This window comes from Hyperolius riggenbachi, chromosome 3 (assembly GCF_040937935.1).
Source record: "Hyperolius riggenbachi isolate aHypRig1 chromosome 3, aHypRig1.pri, whole genome shotgun sequence".
Lineage (NCBI taxonomy): Eukaryota > Metazoa > Chordata > Amphibia > Anura > Hyperoliidae > Hyperolius > Hyperolius riggenbachi.
In genome coordinates, this window is record NC_090648.1 from 297,393,964 (window position 1) to 297,414,792 (window position 20,829).

Sequence of the window (20,829 nt, forward strand, 5' to 3'; positions counted from 1 at the left end):
TGTTCGTAGTTTGCCGCGTCACAAGGTCACCTGACAGTGCGGTGTACAGGAAGTGGTGTCTGGCATCTACGGTGGGTAGGTAGGAGGAGAGTGAAGGCGGCTGCACCTGCGCGGAGGGTGAGTGTCACATCCCGATGTGTGCTGTGCCATATACGGCTATAGGTGCGGTGTACGTATAGGCTGCAGGGGGTGACGCTGGCTGCCAGTGACATCATGGCATCACAGGGTCCCAGGTGACGTTTGTGTGGTAATGGAGGACAAACATTGCTGCGGTGCTTATCACAGAACAAAGCTGCTCTGCTGTCACCAACGGGTTATTATAGCTTTTACTCCGATATGCTATTGCTTTTAGTCATCATGTTGTTTGTATGTATTTATTGACTTCTGGTCCAAGAGAAGACAGTGGCTGAGCTGATGGGGGACTAAGTTGTGCATTTACTGTGTAGCTTAGGGCTCTGTATTTCATGAGTGACAAAAGCCAAAGATTTCTAGAATCATTATTTCCATATACAGCAGGTTAGCACAGGCTTGGATGCTAGCGAACCAAAGTGTGCTCTAACAGCAGTACATGGCACACAACAGCATCTCTGTTGCATGTCCAAAAGCCATTTGCCTGTTCTTAGGTATTACCACTCTCACACTGTTCCTATTTCACCTCCTTTGTGAAGAATAGGAAGTGTTAGCGTTATACTGAAGCAAGGGCGTAGCAATAGCAATAACCATAGCAACTGCTATAGGACCCTAGAGCGGAGGGGGCACAGGTGGTACTTGATGTGTTTACTTTGTATCTCCACCCTCTGACCTGTCTCAGTGCCCATCGACTATACACAGTGTACATTGCATGGAAATTTCCCAGTCAACTCATAGCGCTACAGTAGGGGCAGGTAGCATTGCTTAGATCTGATGGCCCCATGAACATTTTTAGTATGGGGCCCCATAGTCTCTAGCTACACCACTGTACTGAAGCAAAAGTAAAAGAAAAAAGTTCAATACTCGCCTACAGAGGAAAGGCTCTGGATCTTATTGAGCCTTCCCAGTCCCATCCTTCTCACCCCTGCTGTATGGAGCACTTGTGCCCCAAAGCCTTCTGAGGGCTCCTGGAAGCAGCATACCTTTACCAGGTGACAGCGTTGGAACGAAGGGACAGGGAATGCTCAATAGGATTCTGAGCCTTCCCTTTCCATAGGTAAGTGTATTTTTTTTTTTTATTATTATTTATTTATTTTCTTACTACAGATGTGTTTTAAAGATAATCTGAACTGAAAATTTAAAAGTCAAAATAAATATACACACATCATACTTACCTCCTGTGTAGTCCCCTCATCAATCCCTTTCTCCTCTCCTCCATCCTGTTTGTCCACTGTGATCAATGGAATTATCCATCCTCCATATTGAAAATGGTCATTACCCCATAACAGCTTCCTGGTCAGAACACTGTAAAACTGTAATATCACCCACTTGAGCCATAGGGAAACATGGACATTACCTTGCATATTCAGTTTTAACTGACAGCAGCTGGTATATAACGGACAGCAACTGTTATATTTCAGTTCTGACAAAATATTGTCAGAGCTGGAAAGGATCACTGTAAGAAGAAAATAGTGAGGTTCAGAGAGGAACTGATGGTGAGGTAGGTATTTAATATTCATTTGCAGCTGCATCATGTGTTTATTTTAAATAATTTTACTCGGTTCAGGTTCCCTTTTAAAGTGTATCTGAAATGATGAGAACAAAATGTTTAATACATACCTGAGGCTTGCTCCAGCCCCCTCCATGCCTATCGCTCCCTCACAGCCATCCAAAGACTCCTGGATCCTCCGATAGCAGCCCTGTTTTCCATGGCCAGTCTGGCGTACTGTGCATGTGTGGTGCAGAGCGCTCTCAGCTGCGGGAGCGAGACGGGGGACCGCTCTTAGCTGCACTGCGCCTTCTCTGTCCTGCCCCGATTGGCCGAAGATAACGGGGCTGCTACCGGAGGATCCAGGAGGCTTTGGACAGCAACGAGGGGGCTGGAGGAAGCCCCAGGTATGTATAAAACGTTGTTTTCCCGTCGTCTTTGGTACACTTTAAAGTGAACCAGAGACAAAGCACCCTCATGTATTCTATCATATATAGCAGTGAGAAAACACCTACCCTGCTCTCTGTTTCATTCTTCACTGCTCAGCCTGCTTCTAATCAGCCCTGATAAAATCCCCGACTGAGCTTTCGGTCTGGCTTTGCTCAGGAATCATTATACAGTTGTGTTCAAAATTATTCAACCCTCAGTGAAATTGAGTGTTTGGGCCAGTTTGACATTGATTTTGATCATTTCAGTCATCTTTTATACAATTAAATCAAAGAGGCACTTGTAAGCCAGACAAATATAACATTTATAATGAAATAACCACAAATGTCTTTTCTGTGCTTACATCATTATCAGTTTTATTCAACCCCCAAGTGACATTCATTCTTAGTACTACTTACTACAACATCCTTTTCCAGTTATAACAGCTTTTAAACGTGAAGCATAGCTTGACACAAGTGTCTCGCAGCGATCGACTGGTATCTTAGCCCATTCTTCATGGGCAAAAGCTTCCAGTTCAGTCACATTCTTAGGTTTGCGTGCTGCAACTGCTTTCTTTAAGTCCCACCAGAGGTTCTCAATCGGATTTAAGTCTGGTGACTGCAATGGCCACTCCAAAATGTTACTGCCTTTAATGTGCAACCATGCTCTAGTGGACTTGGAGGTATGCTTGGGATCGTTGTCCTGTTGAAAGGTCCAACGTCTCCCAAGCCTCAGGTTTGTGATGGACTGCATCACATTTTCATCCAATATCTCCTGGTGCTGAAGAGAATTCATGGTACCTAGCACACGCTGAAGCTTCCCTGTACCTGCAGAAGCAAAACAGCCCCAAAGGATGATTGACACCCCCCCCCCCCCCCCCCCCCCGCCATGCTTCACAGTAGGCAAGGTGTTTTTTTTCTTCATAGGCCTTTTTCTTCCTCCTCCAAACATAGTGTTGATCCATGGGCCAAAACAGTTCTAATTTTGTTCCATCAGTCCACAGAACACTACCCCAAAACTTTTGTGGTAGTGTTCTGTGTTCTGTGGACTGATGGAACAAAATTAGAACTGTTTGGGGTAGTGGCGATGTATGTGCTGCATTAACGAAAAACGAGTGGGCGGAAGATAAGAGAATCGAGTGAAGAATGAAGCGGCAAAATCAATTGAGCGGAAAAAAACGCATCGTGTATTCCCAGCACAAGCTTATATAAATGTTGCGATGTATGTGCTGCATTAACATAGATGTCATTGCATCTATGTACAAATGCTCCAAAAGATGCTCCCCCTCCCCACTCTCTCCAAATCGACGCTCCCAGCACTACTCCAGCTAGCATCTCACACTAGCTTTGTTAGTGGAGCGCACACGCTGGGAAGGAGGAGGCGGGGGAGTGTCCATACTTCTGCCGTCATGATGCGACGGCAGAAGGGAAAACTATAGGACTGCGCATGCGCAGCGCAGTATGTCCGGGTTAAAGGTCAGGAGAGTCGGCCGGTACTGGCATCTGTAGGAAACAAGCAGGGGCTGACGGCAGGGAACGAGGGAAGCGGTAAGTATGTGCTTTTCATTCCCTATGCATTGCAGCATGCATTTTACCACAGCCTTTGGGCTGTGGTATCCTTTAAGGCAGGGAGCACAGATTGCCTGGCGCTAGTCTACTTTAGCAGTAAACAGCATAGAAAATAGTTATCCAATCACTATAGCATGAAGTGTTGTGATTGGCCAAAAAGTTTGGGCATAGTTTTCCTGCAGCTTATCTAAAATGTTAAAAGTCTGAGAGGGTGCTGACCATCCAAAAGCATTAGCATAGTTTCCCTATGAGGTTTTCTGCTGGCCCTCTGAAGTAAATTAGCTCTCATGTCCTTGTGATGTTGTGTGCGTTATGCCTTCTGGCACTCTACTATCACAGTTTTGATTGTGGTCTTAGCATGCCATTTTCCAAGTTCGTTTGCGATTTCCTTAATTTTGGCAAAATGCATTGATGGAAAAACTCGATGTGTATGGCCACCTTTAATTGAATGAATGTGAAGAAAAACAGACAGATTATTTGCATTAAGCTACAGGGACAATTTGTATTCTCTTTAAAAGCTGTCCTCTGTCTACATTAGAGGCCAGTGTCGGACTGGGAGATGGAAAAGCTGAGGAGATCCACTTGCTGGCTAACCAGCAGTAATCGGGTGTTGCTGCTCACAGTGAAGACTTGCTGCAGGTTTCTATTGGGACTGATAACACAGGGTTACTGCTGTTTGGCCAGCAGGTGGATTTCCTCAGTTTTTTTCACTTCCCAGTCCAACACTGTTATGCTGGGAGTACACGATGCGTTTTTTCCGCTCAATTCTCAGCTCAATCGATTTTGCCGCTTGATTCTCCACTCGATTCTCTTATCTTCCGCTCGTTTTTCTTTTTTCCATTCACTTCTATGAGAAATCGAGCAGTAAAACGATTGAACATGAGATTGGACATGTCGGAAATTATCTATCGAGCTATCTACAGTGTTCTCCCCAGAATTTTTTTCCAGCCGAGTGGCATGAAAAAGTAGCCGGGTGCTGCATAAGGAGGGAATACTGGACCGGTGCAACTCTGCTTACAGCATAAGAGGAGGGTGAGGAGGTGAGCTGATGACAGCCGGTTGCTCACCAACGTTAGCCAGGTGAAGCACCCGTCTAAAAGAGCATGGGGAGAAAACTGAACATGGGTGTTATAGTTGCATTTCATACTAGGGTGTAATTATTGCATTTAATATGGGGGTTAATTTCACATTTCATACAGGGGTGTTGCATTTCATAAAGGGGGGTGGGGGTGATTTTTGCATTTCATATGGTTATTTGCTGCTGGGGTCAAGGGGTATTGCAGATAGTAAACAGGGGTCAGTATCATACTAAATGATCTGCAATACCCCTCAACCCCAGCAGCAAATAACATCCATAAGAAATAACATGCATGTGAAGGTGCAAGAATCAGCCCCCCACACACTGTGCTTTCAAGCCAACAACACAGGATCTATGTTCCACATTTACTTTTTTTTTTTTTTTTGCAGCAGTGGGCAACTTTTTACAGACTTTGCCCACCTAGCACAGCCAGGGCTGGGTTTTTAATTTTTTACTGCCCTAGGTCAACTTTTACAACTGATCTCTGTCAGATTCAATCACTGTGATTGAATCTGCCAGTTGAATCTGCCAGATGCTGAAAACCAGGTAATGTATGTGCACTTAACATCTTATGAGCTACCAAGCAGGCAGGCTGAGAGAAACAGCATTCAGGAGCAGCCTCCATCCCCAGCAAGTCAGCTAATCTAAATTGCAGCTGACTGCAGTCATCATTTGTTTTCCCAGGTCCCTTAGCTTGAGAGCCCCGTATACTCTCTGCAGACTCTGCACTATATCAGATAAAAAGTGCATTAGCAGAGGTCTCATACCAGTGGAAGGGCAATCATCAGTTAATGTACAAGTTCTGAACTTCTCCCAGCATCAGCACAGCGTGCATCAGAGCAGCTAAACAGCCAGGAAACAGAGCGAGGCGGCAGAACTTGCCATGCACTGCCCTATCTTATCTCGAGCTGCCTAGAAGGGATGGGACTGGCTGCTAAAATTCATGCAGCCAGGACAGAGAAGAGATGCTGTGCGGATTCACTCGAGGGAGAGAGTGTGCAGCTTCAGGCTCTCACCCCAGTCTAAAATCACATAAGACTAGCATGCCTGCTCACGTGTATCCTGGTCACCTTTTGCTTGCTGAGCAGCCTGCAAGTTAAAACAAGTCAATGAGATGCAAACACAGGCAGCCAGCAAAGCGGGGCGGCTGACTGCGGACTAGAATAGGCTTTCAGTACTCACACGTCCCACAGATTTCGGCGTCCTGCCCCTTATAACCCGCCTAGCCAATCACTGTTCAACTTTCAAGCAGGAGGTGACACAGGCAGAGGAGCGCTCCTGCAGTGTACAGCGGAGGCTTTCGTTATTGTGCGAGAGCAGAACGCTGATTTATAGCAGGCAATTGAATGCTCCTGCCTGCAGAATGTTTACAGCACCAGCTTTAGCTGGGTAGGCGGGTGGGATTTCAAAACAGCCGGGCGGCCCGCCCACCTAAATAGTCCTGGGGAGAACACTGCATCTATCTGTTGGAAAAACGTATGGTGTATTCCCAGCATTAGAGGCCATAATATTTGACATATTATCTTTTTCTTTTTTTTTCCCCCTTACAGCATTCCATTTTGAATGTGGTCCACTGTTGGTGAATAATAAAGGCAGCAAGAGTAAGTACAACTGTTTTGCATGTCACTTCTTTTATTAGATTTTTATTTGTGAAGAAGTCTTTCAGTTTAAAGGACAACTATAACGAGAGATATGAAGTCTGCCGTATTTATTTCTTTTTAAACAATACCAGTTGCCTGGCAGCCCTGCTGGTCTATTTGGCTGCAGTAGTACCTGAATCACGCCAGAAACAAGCATGCAGCTAATCTTGTCAGATCTGCCAATAATGTCAGAAAAACATGATATGCTGCATGCTTGTTCAGGGTCAATGGCTAAATGTATTAGAGATGGGATCAGCGGGATAGCCAGGCAACTGGTATTGTTTAGGGAAATAAACATGGCATCCTTCATATCCCACTCATTACAGTTGTCCTTTAAAAATTTTAATTTGTGCAATTTAGGGTTGTATATTTGTAATGCTACAGACTGTGTTTTTTCTCTGCATTACCTGACAGGATATTGTTTGTAAACACACTTTTCAGGACCAGTTCTCCCAACCTACAAAAGCATTTTCTCTAAGCATTTTATGACATTTGAATGAGGAATTTCTTTGAAATCACCACTGGAAACAGTATGCAGCTTTAAAATTATTTTATTAAAATATGTATTTTTTTTCTGTTAGTATGCTGCTAATACAGAAAACATAGCTACCTCCCCATTGGAGTACTTGGCTGCATAGAGTAGATAGGGAGTTTAGGCCTGGGACCCACTATAACAGCACTTTTCTAAGTGCTTGTGGTTTAGCAAGCACAAATCCGCAACTTTTATCTAGTCATACCAAAACTATTGCCCAAATGCATTCTCTCCAAGGGGACTGATCACATGATTATTATAGCAGATTAACTAACAAACTTCTAATGCACTTCCTTTCAGTGCCACCCTGGGGCTGTTTTAGTGCAAAGAAAACTGGAGCAGCCACACAGGTTTAGTCAGTTAAGTTTCCACTTCAGAAATGATATACATTAGATTAGTGTTTGTCATTGCACATTGCCTTAATTAGTCACCCCCATTATGCTTGTTGAGGTGAAGAAACAAGTGATACAGGGACTGCTAAGGAAACATTAGTTTTGGGAGGTTTCTAATACTATTTCTCAATTTTCTTACTTCTTAAATGTCCTTTTTAGTTGCTCGGCCAAATTGCATTACATGTGATTAATCTTGGAAAAGTGAGATGTTTGGTTTAACTTCCGCAGTAAAATGTTCAGGCAGTTCACTACTAAGTTAAGAGCTGTAAGAAACTATACGTTAGGTTGCTATTGGCAACAACACAACACACCTTTATTCCGGCACCAGCACCTCATTAGTAAGAGCTGCAAACACGACTCTCATCACAGCAAACCGTATAGGAGATAGACCTTCTTAAGCGTCTTCAGAGTTGAGTTTATTCAGTAAACAGATATACAGATACAGTTCGTTACATCTTTAGCCAAGCAGATTATTCTGTAGTAAGTCTTTGCATTACAACTCTTAGCTCCAGTCCTGGCAGCCAGGTTCCTCTTATGTCTATACTACATTACATCTATACTACCTATATACAGCATACAGTTATAGAATATGACACAACATCATTGGATCAAGGGTTGGAGAAAGCCAGCAGAGAGAAAAAGTGTCTCTCCTCAGCCTGTGACCCCTTTTAATACCGGTCACCAGAGAGTTAAATGTGACATCATCTGAGCCATCCTCCCAAACCTACAATTGGCTCAGACCCCTTGTGATGTCATGACACACTCCTACTTAATTAATATTCCGAGTGCTTTTTACCCTGCATACAAAGAATGCCATGTTTGGTAAATATTGGCTTTGTTTACTGTTCCCGTGGCTTATCTGTTGGGGGCAGTTAGACCGGTGGCCTTGTCCAAGGAACAGGTTACTGGTAACTGCCAGCCTTGGGAATGTTCAGTACCAGTTCTGCTGAACTGTCTCTTTTCTCTCTAAGAGAAAATCCCCTTAAAGGGCAATTCTGCACACCAAGCCTTTTCACTAACTCATTTAAAGTAACTGAGGCCTACTTAAATTATAACAAGAGCGTTCTAGAAAAAAATGCATATTTTAAACAGTACATTTCCATGAAAACTAGACTGCTGTGATTATGATCTGTGTACATAATTTTTATCCTATTTGCAAAAGAGCAAGTCTTGTAATACTACCAATAAAGAACCCTAGAATAAAGGTCATTTTTACGCTAGGTGCGATGCGATTTGCGCTAAGCAAAATGGCTGCCACACAGCACTGCACTAGTACACACAGTTTATTATGTGCGGAAGACTGCATTGATGGGGAAATTGGAGGCAACCTGCTTTCAAAAAGTCTCATCCTTAAAGTCAATGGGAACCGTGATGAAGAGAAAAATAAAAAAGCCAGATACTTACCTAAGGAGAGGAAAAGCTCTGGGTCTTAATGAGCTTTTCCTCTCCTCTCCCGGTGCCCGTTCCAGGATCCCGCGTATCACAATTTGGTCAAATTCTGTTGTCTCCGCCATCAAAGGCTTCGGAAGTCTACGGGAGCCCGAGTGCTCCCAAATACAGACTGCTCTGTAGTGTGCACAGTGTGGAGCCGCCTGTCTTTGGAAGGACTCAGCTCCCGAAGACTTCCGAAGTCCCCAAACGGGGGAATCTAGCGCTGCACCAAGGCATAGGGAGAGGGAAGGCTCATTAGGAGCCAGAGCCTACCCTCTCCTTAGGTAGGTATCTGGCTTTTTTTTTTTTCCATCACAACTCCCAATTGCTTTAAGTGATGATGTACACTGCTGGACAGGAAGCGCTTCATCTGAAAATCTGCATCTGCGCATTGCACCTGCAAACACCAAAAAATGCTAAATTTGCATGTTACCATTGACTTTCATAGCTTCCAGTCCTGCGTGCAGCGCACTGCAGCTTCTGCGTCAGCTACAGCATTGCAGGAAAGGTAACCTGTTCCATTGACTTTAATGGCTATTGCAATGAGGTGCGTTACTTGGAAGTGGCACAACGTGACACACTGCAGTAAGTGTAAAAGGGGCCTGAAGGTGCATAGAGAGAGATCGTTGGTTCAGGAATCCGGACTCTATCCCTTGGGTGACACTTCAGGGCTGGCTGATGTACAGATGCATCACAACGCTACAAACTTTCAGAAACCCTGCGACTCTCCACTTACCAGGTAGACAAATCAAAGATGCTAGTCTCCAATAGTTAAAGGGATACTTATCCCATGGATAAAAAAAATCACTTTTACTTACCTGGGGCTTCTACCAGCCCATGGCTTAAGTATCCCTTTAAGTGACAGCTCAGTTAGTAAAACAGAAGTGGTACCTAGCCATCATGTGGCTGCCAACAGATCCATTAGCAGTTTAGATTATTCTCTAGTATTATAACTCTAGTCCTAATCTTCCTCAGCTAAAATATTTTGGCTCTAGGAATTTTATGCATTCTAAATATGTATATGGTACACTGTCACTGTCATATAATAGTTTTTTTTACTAAATCAGTGGAATACAGGAAAGATGAAATGTGGGCTGACGGCAGATATGAATATGAACGCCTGCCCAGGCACCGCCTACCGCCACGTGATGTTCCTCCTGATGTAAGTACTTCTATTCCATTTGCTTACTTTAACGTTCTGATATTATATATGCATATGTTATACTTAAAGGAGTACTGTAGGGGAAAAAATAGTTGAACTTACGTGGGCTTTTAATGGTCCCTGTAGACGTCCTGTGCCCACGCAACCACTCACCAATGCTCTGGTCCACGCCTCCGGTTCACTTCCAGAATTTGCAACTTAAGTCGGAAAACGCCTGCGCAGGCCCAGTAAGGTCTGCGCCTGCGCAGTACTCTCTTGGTGACGTCAGCGGAAGTGAAGACACGGCCGTGCAGGCACAATGGTTTTCCAACTTTAAAGTCCCAAATTCCAGAAGTGAACCGGAGGCGGGGACCAGAGCATCGGTGAGTGGCTGCGTGGGCACAGGATGTCTGTGGGGGGCCATTAGAAGCCCCAGGTTAAGTTCAACTGTTTTTCCCCCTACAGTAGTCCTTTAAACGATCTAAAAGTGCTAACATAAGTTTAGTGGCAGGAACATAGGCATATGGATAAGTTAACTGTGCTATTGAGTTTCCAAAATGTTATGCTTCGAGTAGTGATAGCTAAATATACATGCTGGTTTCTCTCATTGCATATTTTTATTTCCACCAAACCCTATAGCATATTTAATGTAAGCCCAGGTTCACTTTAAATATTGTATCATACAATTCTAACTTATCTGATGTTACCTAGGTATCTCTAGGTGTCTCTACCTTTATAATTGTTCAAGGACATTAATAAATATTTGATCATGTGACCAGTGAGTAGAACATTACAGGTTTGTTCTGCATACTCTATCAGGTCTACAAGTATAGTATGCACTGGACACCAAGGAACTTTTCATACTAGTATCTTACGTATGCAGGGAGTGCAGAATTATTAGGCAAATTAGTATTTTGACCACATCATCCTCTTTATGTATGTTGTCTTACTCCAAGCTGTATAGGCTCGAAAGCCTACTACCAATTAAGCATATTAGGTGATGTGCATCTCTGTAATGAGAAGGGGTGTGGTCTAATGACATCAACACCCTATATCAGGTGTGCATAATTAGGCAACTTCCTTTCCTTTGGCAAAATGGGTCGAAAGAAGGACTTGACAGGCTCAGAAAAGTCAAAAATAGTGAGATATCTTGCAAAGGGATGCAGCACTCTTAAAATTGCAAAGCTAATGAAGTGTGATCATCGAACAATCAAGCGTTTCATTCAAAATAGTCAACAGGGTCGCAAGAAGCGTGTGGAAAAACCAAGGCGCAAAATAACTGCCCATGAACTGAGAAAAGTCAAGCGTGCAGCTGCCAAGATGCCATTTGCCACCAGTTTGGCCATATTTCAGAGCTGCAACATCACTGGAGTGTCCAAAAGCACAAGGTGTGCAATACTCAGAGACATGGCCAAGGTAAGAAAGGCTGAAAGACGACCACCACTGAACAAGACACACAAGCTGAAACGTCAAGACTGGGCCAATAAATATCTCATCTATTTTCTAAGGTTTTATGGACTGATGAAATGAGTGAGTCTTGATGGGCCAGATGGATGGGCCCGTGGCTGGATTGGTAAAGGGCAGAGAGCTCCAGTCCGACTCAGACGCCAGCTAGGTGGAGGTGGAGTACTGGTTTGGGCTGGTATCATCAAAGATGAGCTTGTGAGGCCTTTTCGGGTTGAGGATGGAGTCAAGCTCAACTCCCAGTCCTACTGCCAGTTTCTGGAAGACACCTTCTTCAAGCAGTGGTACAGGAAGAAGTCTGCATCCTTCAAGAAAAACATGATTTTCATGCAGGACAATGCTCCATCACACGCGTCCAAGTACTCCACAGCGTGGCTGGCAAGAAAGGGTATAAAAGAAGAAAAACTGACATGGCCTCCTTGTTCACCTGATTTGAACCCCATTGAGAACCTGTGGTCCATCTTAAAATGTGAGATTTACAAGGAGGGAAAACAGTACACCTCTCTGAACAGTGTCTGGGAGGCTGTGGTTGCTGCTGCACGCAATGTTGATGGTGAACAGATCAAAACACTGACGGAATCCCTGGATGGCAGGCTTTTGAGTGTCCTTGCAAAGAAAGGTGGCTATATTGGTCACTGATTTGTTTTTGTTTTGTTTTTGAATGTCAGAAATGTATATTTGTGAATGTTGAGATGTTATATTGGTTTCACTGGTAAAAATAAATAATTGAAATGGGTATATATTTGTTTTTTAAGTTGCCTAATAATTATAGCTCTTTTATTGTTTAAAAAGACAAAGAGGTGTGTGTGTGTGTGTGTGTGTGTGTGTGTGTGTGTGTGTGTGTGTGTGTGTGTATATATCTATCTCTCTTCAGTACACAAAAACCAATCGGGACATGGAGGACCTGATGGGGAACTGCGAGACAGCCTAGAAAGTTACACCCACTATGCCACAAGACCAATCACACTCTGTCCTAAGTATTTGAAATTGTTCTTACAATACCTGCAGCAATCAGCTGGGGTCTATTGTGAGGAGACATTGGGGCCTCTTGAAGGAATCCTTTCCTCATATTGAGGAGTTCCGTTATCCGCCCCTATTTTCGTTTAAAGAGAGTCTGAAGCGAGAATAAATCTCGCTTCAGACCTCATAGATAGCAGGGGCATGTGTGCCCCTGCTAAAACGCCGCTATCCCGCAGCTAAACAGGGGTCCCTTCACCCCCAAATCCCCTCCGTGCAGCCGGGGAGCGCTTCCGCATTGGGGCAGGGCTAACCGCCGCAGCCCTGCCCCACGCGCGGCTGTCAGACGCGTACCTCCGCCTCTCCCCCGCCCCTCTGTCTTCCTTCACTGAGAGGGGCGGGGGAGAGGCGGCGATGCGCGTCTGATAGACGCGACTGGAGGCAGGGCTGCAGCCGTTAGCCCTGCCTCTAGGAAGAGAAAATATACGACCAACTTTGCGACCAAGTTTTGCGGGGGTGGGTTTGGGGGGTGAAGGGACCCCTGTTTAGCCGCGGGATAGCGGCGTTTTAGCAGGGACACACATGCCCCTGCTAACTATGAGCTCTGAAGCGAGATTTATTCCCGCTTCAGAGTCTGTTTAAGCGGGCCCCTACAGTGAGAGAGAAAATTAAATCTAAGACCATTACCCCTGTGGTGACTTCTAGAAGGGGCACTTTTCCTTGTTTGGGCTGCCACGTATGCAGCCATATTGTGAGGGGTGATACGTTCGCGCATCCATCCAGGTGTGAGAGGTTTTCCAGTTTTCTATACGGGGCCTCTACACCTGTGATTCGTCGTATGTCGTTTATTTACTTAGATGCCCTTGTGGGTTGGCGTATGTGGGTGAAACCACACAGCGGCTGCGCGAGCGTATCTCCTCTCACAAATCTGCTATTAGGACACGTAATACAGAACAAGCTGTTTCTCAGCACTTTACTTTGTGCCGTTATACGGTCTCGCAATTAAGGGTCCAAGTCATAGATGGGGTTCCCAGTGATTTCAGGGGTGATAGAGCAAAGGAACGCCTCAAGAGGGAAGCTTTTTGGATTAAACGCCTGGGCGCATTGGGGAATAGTGGATTGAATAGGGACTATGATCTCTCTTTTTGTATTTAACTCTGTTGTCTTTGATACTCATATTGATTTGGTTGTTGGTGGGGTTAGGGGGATAGTATGCTGAGGATATTCTGAGATCCACAATCTCTTCCCCTTTTGGGGTTAGTAGTAGTTGGTGTATATCTAGGCTTCATTATATGCGATATGTGTCTCTTTTATATTGTTGGGGCGCAGGGACGATATGGGTGGACCTGTATTTTGAAATTTAACCGTTTTAGATAGGCCAGCCTTTTGCCATTAATTTTTTGGTCACTCTTTTGGTATTTTTGTGTTTTTGGTGGGTTTTTTATATCCCCATGTGTCATGCCAATGTTTTTGCTAATAGAAGATTTTTTACACGTCTGTTATTTACGCGTCTTTTTCCGCATACATGTTTTTTATGCACTTTTTTGCATTTTCCGTCCCTTATGGTGTTTTACGCGTACGTTTTTACACGTGTGTAGATACTTGTACGCATATAGCAATGCAGATTTTTTTTTTTTTTTTTTTTTTACACGTACCCTGACGTTTTACGCATGCGTACGTCATGAGGTCAACATGACGTTCCAGGAAGTGTTTTGGCATGACACACGGGGAAGGAACTGCAGTTCCCTATCAGGTCCTCTTTGGTATGCAGTTAGAGGGAGGAGGTAAGAACAATTTCAAATACTTAGGACAGAGTGTGATTGGTCTTGTGGCATAATGGGTGTAACTTTCAAGGCTGTCGCAGTTCCCCATCAGGTCCTCCATGTCTTCTCTGCATCCTGATTGGTTTTTGTGTACTGAAGACTTGTGTGTGTGTGTGTGTGTGTGTGTGTGTGTGTGTGTGTGTGTGTGTGTGTGTATATATATATATATATATATATATATATATATATATATATATATATATATATATATATATATATATATATATATATATATATATAGTGGTAATTGTGTTGTATTTCAGAGAGAGCCTGATACAGCTTGAGGAAGGACCTTGTCCGAAACGGCGTCTGTCGCTGTTATGGCTATCTCTTTTTGTCTTTTTAAACAATAAAAGAGCTATATATTACTGACGTGGTGCTGTGGACTCTTCGTGTTGGACTTTACTTGACCCACTTAGGGCTACTGGGTCTATCCACTTTAGCACACGTCTGTCCCCATTTGGGTGCTGGTCTATCTGGTTTCTGCCTAATAATTATGCACAGTAATAGTCACCTGCACACACCGATATCCCCCTAAAATAGCTAAAACTAAAAAAAAAAAAACTAAAAACTACCTTTCAAAAATATTCAGCTTTGATATTAATGAGTTTTTTGGGTTCATTGAGAACATGGTTGTTGTTCAATAATAAAATTATTCCTCAAAAATACCACTTGCCTAATAATTCTGCACTCCCTGTATCAGGACAACTCGTGTGGCTTGCAATTACTACACACACTCAGATGAGTAATAAGGACTCCACTTTTTTGGCATCTGTGGTGTATAACAGTAAAATGTTTATCTGCCCTTTGTCCAGTCAGAGGTCACATCTGTCTTCAAGTAGACTATTTGAAATGACTGAACTATAGTAAGATCTGGTTCCCTTTGTCAAGGCATAGGGCAGACAACATGTACACCACTTTGTGCAAACAGAATAAAAAACCACAGGAGAACAACCCATCACCAATTAGCCATAAACTCCACCGCCATCGGGTGGGAATGCCGTGAATCATTATTGGTCATATTTGAATTGCATAGGTTAGATCATCAGTCACTCAGCTTGACATGCCTCACATGAAGCAATCCAAGCTGCACAGTATGCAGACAGCCTCCAGGTACCCAAAATTGCTCCGACTCCTCGACACCAACTCCACAGCCCTGTTCAGCAGTGATGCATTGTGGGAGATCTCATATGCTCACTCCAACCTGAATAATCGCAAATATCCTCTGTTTTAAGAAGGCAAATTCCTTTATCTATCTGGAATCAGAATCTTACAATACTTACAAGTTACAAGAACTGTAACTACCCATCAAAAGAATGAACTGTACCTGCTTTTATGTGAGATGTGCCGCTATTCTAAACATAAGGGAAATGGTAGGTGTAGGTCTACACTTGCACGGATTTGTCACCACGACAGTGGATGGAAGCTTGAAATAGGAAAGGGGAAAACACACAATGGGCCTGATGCATAAAAGGCTGGTAAATTTGCAGAGCGCTACCACACATTACCCTAGCAAGATGTGTTACCGGATAATGCACATGTTGCACTAATGGCGTAACGAGTGCTGCTCCCCTGGGATTAGTATTGGTAAAACTACTTTGCAGGATCTTTGTGCAACAGACTTAATATCTAAAAATCACATCTCCTTTATTAAATGTTAATTTCAGGCAAATTAAAGAGACACTGAAGCGAGAATAAATCTCGCTTCAGTGCTTATATTCAGCTTAAACCGCCGCTATCGCACCGCTAAACGGGGGTCCCTTACCTCCTAAATCCCCTCCGTGCAGCGGGGGATCACTTCCGCATTCAGGCAGGGCTAATGGCCGTCTGTCAGCGCGTATCTCCGCCTCTCCCCCGCCCCTCTCAGTCTTCCTTTACTGAGAGGGGCGGGGGAGAGGCGGCGATGCGCCGCTGATAGACGGCGCTGAGAGGCAGGGCTGCAGCCGTTAGCCCTGCCTGAAGAGCAGCAAAATCTGCGACCAAGTTGGTCATTGATTTTGCAGGGGGGGTTTGGGGGTGAAGGGACCCCCGTTTAGCCGTGGGATAGCGGCGTTTTAGCAGGGGCACACATGCCCCTGCTGAATATAAGCACTGAAGCGAGATTTATTCTCGCTTCAGTGTCTCTTTAACTATCATGTAATAGAGTCCCTCCATATTAACAGTACATTGCAAGGATTTTATGTGATGCTGCTTTCTTTTACCTCAGTTTGTTGTAGAGCGTCAGGTGATTTAACGCTTGAGGCAAGTATTCTGAGAGGAAACTGGGTGGTTGTGGCGTCTAAACAGTTATGAAATAACAATGTGCGTTCCATTCACTAAACCGTGCAAAGCATTGTTGCTGTGATTACAATGAAGAATATTGTAAGTCATGCACACTGACTTGGATAAGTAATGTTCAACTGTGAAAGTAAAAAAAAAATGCCTGTTCTATTGATGCACGATACAGAAAATCAGCCAAAAATCCAGAACTGACACATTAAATAGAAGTTAATTGTTTGCATGTCATTGAGTAAAATACGTTTTTGATCCCCCTACAACTCAGACAGGTTATGTGGCACACAGATTACAATCAATCACAGATGCTCCTGATCTCAACTCGTTATGTCTATATTGCACACCTGTGTACAGTATTGGTTCCTCCCATTAAAACCTGTCCATAAGAACCTCCTTCCCTCAAGCAGAACGCTAAAGATGGGGTGTTGATTGATCTTCTAGCGTGACAATGATCCAAAACATCCAGAACTTCCTAGTGAACAAAGGAGTGACTAAAACGTATGCACGTTATGGTCGTAGAGTGGCCCAGTCAGTCTCCAAATTCTTGATTGGCCAGTCACTGACCGATTTTACCACCTCTATGGTGTATGAGGGCTAACAAACTCTGAACAGATTGTATAGGTAAGCTCTCATACTACATGAAAGTGGTATAATTGGCCAGTGATTGGCCAATCAAAATTGGATATGTGTACCAGGCTTTAGTCCTATAGAAAAACTGTGGAGGAAGGTGAGGCTTCACATTGCCAAGCAGCAGATGAAAGTAAAGGCTTTAGAGAGTTTCTGTAAAGAGCAGTGGGCCAAAATAACCCCTATGCAAATCTGACTAACTACAATAAACATTCTACTGTTTCAGGGCCGGGCCGAGGCAGAGGCTGGAGAGGCTCCAGCCTCAGGGCGCAGTGTAGGAGGGGGTGCACAATTCATTCAGCTGTCATTCCCAATTGTGTTTGAAGCAGAAAGAAATAAGAAAAGGTGATACATAGCAGCGACTGCAAGCCAGATAAGTAGCGATTAAGGTGTTGGGGGGGGGGGTTGGGGGCCCTGGGGCACCTCTTAGTGTAATAGCAATCAGTGTGTGACGGCTGGGGTGGGAGGGATGGGGGGGCGCACTTTGCTGTCTCAGCCTTGGGTGCTGAAGGACCTTGTCCCACCTCTAGTTGTGCTTGCCAATAAAAGCTTCTCAACCAAGTTATTAGGTCATGTTTTTCTTGGGGGTGTGTTTTTTTTTTTTTTTTCTGGATTTCTTTGGTTGAAATTCTGTCTTCATTACAATAAAACTACCATAAAATTATGAACTGTTCATTTCCCGGTTAGTGGGCAAACTTCTAAATTCAGCAGGGGATCAAATAATTATGTCTCCTACTGTATATCACTTTCGGAATTGTTTAGTTGCTCATTAATTAATGGATTACGTGGACACACAATACTCCATATAATTCGGTAGCTCTTTGTACACCTGGCACAAGTGGTATCTGTCTTAAAGAGGAGCTGTCAGCCATACTATCTCTGAAAAAAACACACATATATAAGTAGATAAATACTTGCTCTACTTACATATGTATTGCACTGTCCATGGTTTGATTTTAGTGATTTTTTTTTTTTTTTACGGTAAGAAAAGAGGAAATCCTTCTTAGCATTTCCCATATTAACTGTGGCTATTTTGAAGCCAATTCTGATGTAATTTCCTCTTATTCCCCTCTGCCTGATTTGCCTATCCTTCAATATAGAAAGTGCATAGTTTCAGCATGAGAAATATTGTCCAATCTGAGAGGAACGAAGGTGTGGGAGGGGAAAGCAGGACGGAAAGAGATTTCAGCCAATCAGGCTGCATTAGTTAAGTCTGAGGGGAAATAGAGCAGCAACAAAGGACAACCCAGCATGCCCTGTACCAAATTTTGTGTGTACCAGTTAAGTCAGGTAAACTGGGGAATGATAATTTATCAACAAGAAAAGTAATAGTGATTTTAACTTTTGGATTACCTGGTTAGCATCTCTATTTACCAGATAAAAATAGAGTTGATTTCAGATTTTATGCCCGACAGTTACACTTTAACTACTTGCCGACTGCTCTAAACCAATTGGCATGAGCAGTGTGGCAGCCCTAGGACCTCTCCACGCTGATTGGCGTCAACGGTCTTTTATGGGGCTAGCAGGAGATTGCGTGCGCATCTCCTGCTTGGGGGGGCCGGAGCTCCACCCCGCCTTCAGTCTCTGAGCGGCGATCGCCGCTTGGGAGACTGTTAGACGGCATAACGCCGTCTAATACTTGTGTACAGCGCTGCGATCTGCAGCAGCACTGTACTGGGGACAGCCGTGTGACATGGCTGTCCCCTCCATAGGCTGGGGAGTGATCAGCTGTCATAGGCTGAAGCCTATGACAGACGATCACGCTGATTGGCTGGTGGAGGGAGGGAGAAAGCAGGGCAAAAGCAATAAAAAAAAAAAACACAGTAAAATTTACGAACCCCCCCCCCCCCCATAAAATAAATATTTATTAAAATAAACGACCATGGAGCGATCAGACCCCACCAACAGAGATCTCTGTTGGTGGGGAGAAAAGGGGTGGGGGGGAGGGAATCGCTTGCGTGCTGAGATGTGTGGCCCTGCAGCTTGGCCTTAAAGCTGCAGTGGCCATTTTAGTAAAAAAATAGCCTGGTCACTGGGGGGAGGGGGGGGGGGGGGGTGGATTAACACCATGGTCCTCAAGTGGTTAACTACTTTTGGCAGGACACAAACAATGTTTGATTTGCACTACTCATGCTCAGCTGCCATACTTCATGAGATTACAATTGGCAAGTAGAGTAAAGATGGACTGATGAGTTTGGAAAGGTCTGTCCTCTTTTGCAGTTATTGCAGATAATACTGAAATACCGGCAATCACAGCAGCAGACTGCGCCTGATTGCAAAAAGATATGCTTTCTTGTAACTTCCTGTTCTTGTTTTTTGTTTTTCTCCTGTTAGTTCTTAATGAATGCACTTAATGTAAACTTATGTATAAGAAACTAACATGAATCTTCTAATTTGAATATGCCAAGGTTGACTATCCCAGAGTGGTAAATGTAGTTAGAAGACCAGAGGATGATGGCTATCATCGGTATGAAGATTACAATGATCCAGACTACAGAGATTATGAGGAAGGCCATGTGTATGAAAGAAGAGGTGGACATTATAGAGGGGTATGTTGTTGGTTTGTCCTAATCCGAACATCGGTTGCTGTTTTTGTAAGCTCTAGAGGTGAACATAGAATCTCTTTAGCTTAACATATATGAACATCTCTGCAAGCCAGAAAATAGCCCCCATACACTTGGGAAATTGGGACCGGAAATCTGTTTGTTCATTACTATTTTTTTTTGCACAGAGACACTAAAAGAAGTAGTACACTTATAAGACACAGTCCATAAGGTCCTGTTTGTCACCCCATAATTTTACCTAATGGCACCAGATACCGTATATACTCGCATACAAGCCGAATTTTTGACCCCCAAAAAGGGGGTCAAAAGTTGGGGGGTCGGCTTGTATGCGAGTCTTCCCTGGTGGTCTAGTGGTGGGTGGTCGGGTGGTCCGCGCCCCGCTCCCCCCCCCCTCCCCGCTCCCCCCGCGGCCGCCGCTGCTATTTTACCTTCTTAGACAGCGGCCGCTTCCTAATCCGCGTTCCTCTTCTTTCTCAGAGTGTCAGTGTATCACAGCAGCGCGCCGGGCGCTGCTGCTGTGACGATGCAGGGGGCAGGAAAGAGCGGTTCCCTTGGTAACGGCGATACAGATCGCCGTTATAGGGAGCCGCGCTATTTCCTGCCCCCTGCATCGTCACAGCAGCAGCGCCCGGCGCGCTGCTGTGAAACACTGACACTCTGAGAAAGAAGAGGAACGCGGATTAGGAAGCGGCCGCTGTCTAAAAGAAGGTAAAATAGCAGCGGCGGCCGCGGGGGGAGCGGGGGGGGAGCACTACCCACCTATGCTGGGCACTATACTAGCTAAACTGGGCACTATACTAGCTAAACTGGGCACTATACTAGCTAAACTGGGCACTATACTAGCTAAACTGGGCACTATACTAGCTAAACTGGGCACTATACTGGCTAAACTGGGCACTATACTGGCTAAACTGGGCACTATACTGGCTAAACTGGGCACTATACTAGCTATACTGGGCACTATACTAGCTATACTGGACACTACCTACCTATACTGGGCACTATACTGGCTATACTGGGCACTTTACTAGCTATACTGGGCACTATACTAGCTATACTGGACACTACCTACCTATACTGGGCACTATACTAGCTATATTGGGACACTGGGGGGCTGCACCAATCCAGCATTTCCTACCCCCGGCTTATATGGGGGTCAATCATTTTTCCCTGTTTTTTCAGGGAAAAGTTGGGGGGTCTGCTTATATGCGGGTCGGCTTATATGCGAGTATATACGGTATTTATAGCCAAGACCAGGAGCCTGGCAGTGAATAGTAGCCACGGCTCTCTGACT

General features: G+C 44.4%; 1 long non-coding RNA gene across 1 annotated transcript in view; it reads left to right on the forward strand.

Moving 5' to 3' along the window:
- The first annotated feature begins 5 nt into the window (after window positions 1-5).
- Window positions 6-20,829, forward strand: part of LOC137563715 (uncharacterized) — a 31,902-nt gene continuing 11,078 nt past the window's right edge. Inside the window, exons 1-4 of the long non-coding RNA XR_011030415.1 lie at window positions 6-117; window positions 6,241-6,291; window positions 9,753-9,847; window positions 19,380-19,520. This is a non-coding gene — a long non-coding RNA (uncharacterized lncRNA). The remainder of the gene's footprint in view (window positions 118-6,240; window positions 6,292-9,752; window positions 9,848-19,379; window positions 19,521-20,829) is intronic.